The sequence below is a fragment of the Cebus imitator genome, unplaced genomic scaffold, assembly GCF_001604975.1.
Source record: "Cebus imitator isolate Cc_AM_T3 unplaced genomic scaffold, Cebus_imitator-1.0 Scaffold536, whole genome shotgun sequence".
NCBI classification, from domain to species: domain Eukaryota; kingdom Metazoa; phylum Chordata; class Mammalia; order Primates; family Cebidae; genus Cebus; species Cebus imitator.
The window spans coordinates 230,806-238,670 of NW_016107851.1; positions in this window are offsets into that span (position 1 = coordinate 230,806).

The following is a 7,865-nucleotide window of genomic DNA, read 5'->3' on the forward strand; positions in this document are numbered from 1 at the left end:
AAAAAAAAAAAGCTGTCAGTAGCCCAAAATAAATGTTTTAAGACTCTGAAAAGCAAAACAAAGGATCAGCAAATGTATTAAGAAAAAAGTCAGGAGTGGTGTGGTGGCTCACGCCTATAATCCCAGAATTTTGGGAGGCTGAGGCAGGTGGATCACCTGAGGTCAGGAGTTCAAGACCAGCTTGGCCAACATGGCAAAACCCTGTTTCTACTAAAAATACCAAAATTAGCTGGGCATGGTGGCCTGTGCCGGTAATCCCAGCTACTCCAGAGGCTGAGGCAGGAGAATCACATGAACCCAGGAGGCGGAGACTGCAGTAAGCCGAGATCACGCCATTGCACTCCAGCCTAGGCAACAAGAGTGAAATTCTGTCTTAAAAAAGGAAAAGAAAAAGAAAAAAGAAAGTAAACAGAGCAAGTAACCTTGAAGAGAAGGAAAAAAAGCAAAAACAGAAAGAAAAAGAGAAATATTCACAAGAGATTTTTTTTTTTGAGACCAAGTATCTCGCTCTGATGCCCAGGCTGGAGGGCAGTGGTGTGATCTCCACTCACTGCAACCTCCACCTTGCACGTTCAATTGATTCCCATGTCTCAGCCTTCTGAGTAGCTAAAATTACAGGTGCTCACCACCATGCCTGGCTAATTTTTGTATTTTTAATAGAGGCCGGGTTTCACCATGTCAGCCAGGCTGGTCTCCAACTCCTAACCTCAGGTGATCTGACCACCTCGGCCTCCTAAAGTGCTGGGATTGCAGGTGTGAGCCATCGCACCCACCCCCACAGAAGAGAATTATTTGTTATTATTATTATACTTTAAGTTCCGGGGTACATGTGCAGATCTTGCAGGTTTGTTACATAGGTACACACATGCCATGCTGGTTTTCTGCATCCATGCCCTGTCATCTACATTAGATTTATCTCCTAATGTTATCCTTCCCCAATCCCCCCACCGCTTGCTATCCCTCCCCTATCTCCCCCACCCCGCAACAGGCCCCTGTGTGTGATGCTCCCCTCCCTGTGTCCCTGTGTTCTCATTGTTCAACTCCCACTTATGAGTGAGAACATTCGGTGTTTGGTTTTCTGTTCTTGTGTCAGTTTGCTGAGAATGATGGTTTCCAGCTTCATCCATGTCCCTGCAAAAAACATTAACTCATCCTTTTTTATGGCTACATAGTATTCCATGGTGTATATGTGCCACATTTTGTTTATTCAGTGTATCATTGATGGGCATTTGGGTTGGTTCCAAGTCTTTGCTATTGTGAACAGTGCTGCAATAAACATACATGTGCATGTGTCTTTATAGTAGAACGATTTATAATCCTTTGGGCATATACCCAGTAATGGGATTGCTGGGTCTAACGGTATTTCTATTTCTAGATCCTTGAGGAATTGCCACACTGTCCTCCACAATGGTTGAACTAATTTACACTCCCACCAACACTGTAAAAGTGTCCTATTAAGAGAATTCTTTAAAAGAAAATTGAATTGAGTCATTAGAGATGACAAAGGAGAATTTAAATAATTTATCTGATTCAAGTAATTTTTTATTTAAAACATAAAAACCAGGACAGGATGTCTTGAAAAGAGATCAGAGAACAGAAAAAAGTGTTTGGAAATGAAAAATGTGATTGCTTACCCCCCAAAAATCTTTCAAAAGAAATTATTTGAAGTCGACAAAAATAACTTACACAGGTGAAAAAGTAAAGACTGAGTGAGATAGGAAAATATTTATGAAAAACTACAAGAGAGAAGTAATCCAGGACACCTAACATTAGACCAGCAGGAGTTTTTAAAAGAGAGAGGAGAGGAATGAAGAAAGGGAAATCGTTTGTGTGTCTGTGTGTGATTTTTTTTTAAATCATTTTTGAAAAACTTTACTCAGAACTAAAAATGTTATGTCTTCAGATTGAATTCCAAGCAGGATAAAATAAAGAGGCCTGAAATGCATCTTTGTGAAATTCCAGAACAGTAACTAACAATAAATAGAAGATCCTAAAAATCTTCCAAAGGCAAAAAGCAGCCCAGTAGCTGAGTCTACAGCAGATTTTTCGAGACTACAGCAGATTTTTCTAGTGGGTCTCGCCGGCAGCACAAAAATGTTGAAAAACATTGAAGCAGTATTTCCAATTCAGAGGGAAAAATAATTTTCAAAGTTCAATAGTAGGTGTGGACAAACAATAAATGATGAAAGAGAAAATAATACATTTGATGTGATACTGGAAGTTCACCTCTCTCATACCTTCCTTCCCTCCCCAGGAGTTTACTGGAGGTTATATTTGCCAGTCAAAGAAGACAGAGACCAAGAAAGGACACTTGTTGGAGATTAGCACCGGCTCCAGGAACCCATGAACAGAAGACTCAGGCTGAGGGCTTATGCATTCAGCCCAGAGAAAATCCACTTAAATGCAGAACAATTAAGGACTCTGGGGAAGAAGGACTTCACACAGTAGTGCGATTGGAAGGCAGATAAATTTTAGGGCACAATGAAAGTTGCTTAGTTTTTTTTATCCTTTTTCAATAGGAAGGATTAAAAAAATCATCTAAAACTCGGGGGAAACATCATCTAAAACAAGGTATAAAGAAATAGCTCATGTGTGACCCTTACCTGACTGTGATATGACATGGAGCATTTGATGAAGGATGCGGAAGGGAGCCTCCTTAACTCTGAAGTGAGCAACTTGGCCCAAGAGCACGTGGCAGATGCACAGGACACAGAGGGAAGGAAATGGCCTCCTGGCATGGTCCCGGCTCTGCACTGAGCAATGTCGACAAAATCATAAAGACTGCTTGCTCTTAGTTTTCCTACTTTTAGAATCAACCTACAGTCATGTAAGACTTAATTGTAGTTGTAGAATAAAAGATAAAATATTATTAGCTTTTGTAACAATAGAAGTCCTAACAATGATTCACAGTTATTCCGTGAATAAGGGTAAGGGAAAAGAGGGGGGAATGTAAGGGATTTTATGTGGAGTGAGGGAGGCAAAAGATGTTGACAGAAGCTGATGGAACAACACACACACACACACACACACACACACACACACACACATAGGAGTATATTGCTTAAAATGACAAAAATAGCCATCATAGGCCAGGCGTGGTGGCTCACACCTGTAATCCCAACACTTTGGGAGGCTGAAGTGGGCAGATCACTTGAGGCCAGGAGTTCGAGACCAGCCTGGCCAACCTGGTAAAACCCTGTCTCTACTAAAAGTACAAAAATTAGCTGGGAGTGGTGGCACATGCTGTAGTCCTAGCTACTAGGGAGGCTGAGGCAGGAGAGTCGCTTGAACCCCAGAGGCAGAGGTTGCAGGGAACTGAGATTGCACCACTGCATCCCAGCCTGGGCAACAGAGCAAGACTCCGTCTCAAAAAAAAAAAAAAAAATGAATAACCAACATAGGAATTTTAAAAATAATATATAGTTACCAAAAATTGGGGGAAACGGAGATAGGAAAAGGCAGTTCTATAAGCGAGATAAATCTTTATCTTTCATATCAGAAGTTCAGTGAAGATTGTCTGAAATTGATTGGTTCTTTCGATTTTATGAAATGTCTACAATAGGCAAATCTATAAAGCCAACAAGGAAATGAGGAATTTCTGGGGCTGGGACTGAAGCGTGGAATCACTGCAAGTCGCTTAGAGGGATCTTCTGACGTGATAGGAATGTTTTAAAATTGGGCTGTGGGATGCTTGTACAACTCTGTAAAATTCATTACATGATACACTTAAGAGATTTTTATGACATGTACATTACCCATCAACAAAGCTGTGTTGAAAAAAGAACTGATTTTTAAAAGGTCAAAGAAGAGATGTGAAAATATATTATTTAGAGCTCTGTAGACAACAGCAATAAAAACAGCAATGTTTTCCAGGATGATCTAGGAGCTGTGAGACAGGGTGAGGAAGTGTGAAATGGGGGCAGTTGTTTAATCAGTTCTATTTTTCTATACTATTTTGATTTTGTTAATCAATGCATGTATTATCTCAGTTCATCATTAGAGATTTTCAAAAATTTAGATTCCTTGATGCAGAAAAGAATGTTTCTTGTTTTTAATCTCTTAGAATTTAAATATGAGTAATGATGGCATGTGGGTTAATGAGCAGAATTTATTTTTCTCCTAAAGACCAAGGCCAAGGGGCAAACTCTCTTACGAGCCACCGCTCATAACTTGATGGGGGCAAGAGCTCAAACGGGCATCGCCAAAAGTCCATCCCACTCCCAAAATAGAATGGAGGCAAGGAGACTGAGCAACTGGTCTTGCCGGGAATGACATTTGGTGCAGCTGTGTTAAGCGGTTGCCATGGATTAATACAGCAAACATAAATAATCTCAGGGAAGCAAGTGCGGAGAAAAACGAGATGACACAGGAAGTCGCTAATGTTATCAGCTGTCCTCATCTGTTTATGTAAGAACACTGCCAAAGTAACCATCTATATGTCCCGGTTTTAAGCCGCATGACACAACCTTTCTACCCTGAGCTGAGAGTGGTAGGTGGCCAGTGAGAGGCCATCTCCGTGGAAAACACATATTAGGACTTTCTGAGATATGAAGTAATGCAGTAGATCATGAGGACTTCAGGCTACAAGCTGACGACCTTGCAGTTGGTTTAAGAGCTTGGGGACTTTTCAGTGTAATTTTGTTGGGTGACTAACCCGAAGCTTTCACACCTGCGTTCCCTTTCTGTCTTTCCTTTTTTTTTTTGAGACAGAGTGTTGCTCTGTTGCCCAGGCTGGAGTGCAGTGGCACAATCTGGGCTCACTGCAACCTCTGTCTCCCAGGTTCAAGCGATTCTTCTGCCTCTCAATCTCCCGGTAGCTGGGATGACAGGCCCCTGCCGCCACACCTGGCTAATTTTTTTTTTTTTTTTAGTAGAGATGGGGTTTCACCATGTTGGCCAGGCTGGTCTTGAACTCCTGACCTCAGGTGATCTGCTCATCTTGGCCTCCCAAAGTTCTGGGATTACAGGTGTGAACCACTGCACCCAGCCTGCATTTCCTTTCAAATAAAGTGCTACGTGAATGGTGGTAATACACCAGTAAGAGCGATTTCATGCAGCCCAGCAGATACGTGGTTTGTGTAGTTTTTTCTTTTCTTTGAGACGGAGTCTCGCTGTGTCACCTAGCCTGGAGTGCAGTGGCATGATGTGGGCTCACTACAACCTCCACCTCCTGGGTTCAAGCAATTCTCCTGTCTCAGCCTCCCGAGTAGCTGGGATTACAGGCACCATGCCCAGCTCATTTTTTGTATTTTTAGTAGAGACGGGGTTTCACCATGTTGGCAGACTGGTCTGGAACTCTTGACCTCAGGTGATCTGCCTGCCTCGGCCTCCCAAAGTGCTTGGATTACAGGCGTGAACCACTGCACCCGGCCCATTTTTTCTATACATGAGGCAATGAGAAAGGCTATTCCTGCCTTTCCATCAATCCCATTGGACCAATATTTCCCATGTTTATGTGAAACCAGACCTCTCACCGGTTAGCCTGTTGCTGGAGTGACTGCACTCATTTACTCCACTTGCTCCGGGATGCCTCTCATTACCTGAATGTGCACACGGGGCCCAGCAGGCACTGAGGGCAAGGTTGAGTGGCACTTGTTATCTACATGCCTCCCAGCTGGGTCCTGCTCAGGGAGGAGTGGCCAAGAGCCTTGGTGACAGCCATAGCCTGGCAAGATTCATGCTGCAGACAACGAGGTGTCCGAATCCCTTCCTTCTAATTCCCAGGCATGGGGTTAGTAGACAAAGCCAGTGAGACTGATAAGAAAAGCGAGATGTAAAAGCCAGGAAAGAGCACCACGTTGTCCGCTGAGACAAAAATGGAAGCGGTTTAATAAGTTTGTTATTTACTATCACGTGGTGTTACAACTAATCAAAGCGGGACAAAAATGATCAGAGCCTTTTCACAAAGCCAGTGCTTTGTGTAGTGAGGTTTTTAAGACATTACCCGAGGCGGGTGGATCACGAGGTCAAGAGATCGAGACCATCCTGGTCAACATGGTGAAACCCCGTCTTGATTAAAAATACAAAAAATTAGCTGGGCATGGTGGCGCGTGCCTGTAATCCCAGCTACTCAGGAGGCTGAGGCAGGAGAATTGCCTGAACCCAGGAGGCGGAGGTTGCGGTGAGCCGAGATCGCGCCATTGCACTCCAGCCTGGGTAACAAGAGCGAAACTCCGCCTCAAAAAAAAAAAAAAAAAAAGACATTACCCTATCAGTGAGAGAGAGCCACAGTGAGACAAACATTATAAGACAACGAGCTAAATATAAAATAAAAAATGCAGATGTAAAATTATATTTACAAGTCTTCCTTTTGCTGTCAATAGTCGGTAATTGGTTGCAACCACCCAGATGGGAGTCAGAGATATACATCGGTAAGTACCACTTCCAGTGTCAGTGGCTAAAGCATCCTGCCAGAAAGAATTTCTTAGTCAAAATTCCTAAACATTTCTCAATGTGTCAAAATGTACATATTTGCTTACAATATATTGGAAAAAAATGAGAATTTCCTTCACTTCTGGTGTCGTGAAAAGTTCCCGATAGATATCTCATGGAGACCAGATTCCGTGAGCACTTCCTGCGGCCTTACTGCAGACAGCAGGCCACTGCAGCCTCCACTCAGACGAATGCTTAGTAGCTGAGACTGTGCACGCACTGGCTTAAGTATAGTGAGGGCGGGGATACTAGGCTTGCCACTTCCTAGCTGTGGGATATTACTTGAGTCCTTTAAACTTTTGTCAGAAACTCAAGCCCTCAAGCTGTCATCTCCTCCATCTCTGCACCTCCAGGACCGCCATGAGCTTAAATGAGAGCATACGTCTAAGAGCACAGCCCAGTGCCAAAATACGGTTAAAAATGGGGATGATGATTTTTCCTATTTTGTAATTGAAGGCATGGAGGCCAAGAGAAGTGAGGAGGTGGCTCCAGGTCACAAAGCCTGGGGTCACAAAGCTGGGATCTGAAGGCAGGCTGTCGACGGTAAGGTTGTTATACTCAGTAAATGAGTTAATTCATGGAAAGCTCTTAGGAAAGCCTGGTTATGAGAAAGCTCTCAATAGAGATTCACTCTTTTATTATGACTCCATTCGCTTTCACATTATTCAAGCCTTTTCCTTTATTTCACTTCAAGAATGAGGGCTTGGTGTATGTGTCCGCATCGTCTATAAGGCTGTACATTTTGAACTTACTCCATTTCTGTGACCTTGTAACCCAGGCTTTTGGGAAAGCTGTCTTCTCCAGCGGATGTGAAATAGAGATGGCAGTGACAGTAACATAGATATAAAAATAACTCTTCCAAGTGGTCCATTCACTGGCAAAGGAATACATCTAAATCCTTGCAAGCCTCTTGGACAGTCTGCTTGCTCACTAAATGTTTTTATTTAATGAAACGATGGTGATTTTTAAATTTCAGAGTCATTTCATTCTTTTAGGGTTATGGATCCCATAATAAAGGAGAGGTAATGTATGGACTAAAAAAAAAAAAAAATGAAAGCCTGATTTATAAAGTAAACATTGATGGCAAGGTTTACGTAAATGGAACACTCTCTCCTACACTAAAGGAGAGATTTTGGTGGAATATTAGGTATGAGGGGCAGAGAATCCCTTTCCTCTATTACACCAGGGTAGATACAAATGATGCTGTTCCTGTAAGGCTGGTTGCCTCGCCGGGAGTTGAGACACGCCCATCTCCCTCCCCGCTTGAAAATTACTTATTAGAATATGTCCATCATCTAGCTCCGCCTTGGAAATCCCCTCTGCACTCGGCACCTAACCCCACCCCTGGAAATCCCCTCTGCACTCAGCACTTAGCCCGCTCACCGGAAATCCCACCTACCTACCAATAGCAACTCACCTCCTCCACATCCTGT